Below are 954 nucleotides of genomic sequence, written 5' to 3' on the forward strand. Positions count from 1 at the left end.
GCTTCAACTGTTAGCTGGTGTGGAATCCAGTGGCACCTGGTCCCTCCCTCTGGGTCACATGTTCTGCTGCCTCGGCAAATTTGGGAGTCTGATTGTAACTAAGGGTTTGTATTCTCATCCTACCATTTACCAGCTGTGTGTCTTTGACCAAGTCATCTAATCTCTCTGTGCCTCTGTTTCCTCATCTATAGGTGAGGTAAATAATACTACCTACTCTCACTAGGTTGTGGGTTTTTTTTTTCCAATTTTCTTATAAATTTTATTTTGATATTTATTTATTTACTTTATTTTTTATTGGAGTATAGTTGATTTACAATGTTGTGTTAGTTTCAGGTGTACAGCAAAGTGAATCAGTTTTCATATATATATACTTACCCTTTTATAGATTCTTTTCCCATATAGGTCATTACAGAGTACTGAGCAGAGTTCCCTGTGCTATACAGCAGGTCCTTATCAGTTATCTATCTTATATAAAATAGTGTGTGTATGTCAATCCTAATCTCCCAATTTATCCCTCCCTAGGTTTTTGTTTTTTTAAGTTAAATGGGCTAACATTTGTGAAATGCTTAGGTAAGTGCCTGACAAATATAAAATGTATATTAATGTCTCTTAAATGAAACAAAGCAAAACAAAATTACCGTCATGTAGGGTAAGCTGCATATGTAAATATCTCTCAAAATATTTAGTGAAATACTTTTTCCCTGTGGTTATGGATCCAGCCCCTTTTGATATGATCATTCTAATGTGACACAATGAAGAGAAGAATGTCAGAAACAGATGACATGTTGTACTACTACACCATCCTACACAGTTATACACAGTGTGAGATTTTCCTAGAAACTTCCTCACCAAATTCCTCATTTATGTTGACTCAAGGCGGCCGTTCCTAACTAGCTCATTATATATAAGCGAAGATGCACACGTCACAATGTTAGATAAGGTTTTGCCTTAATT

Source organism: Leucopleurus acutus (assembly GCF_964270905.1).
Source record: "Leucopleurus acutus genome assembly, chromosome: 8".
Lineage (NCBI taxonomy): Eukaryota > Metazoa > Chordata > Mammalia > Artiodactyla > Delphinidae > Leucopleurus > Leucopleurus acutus.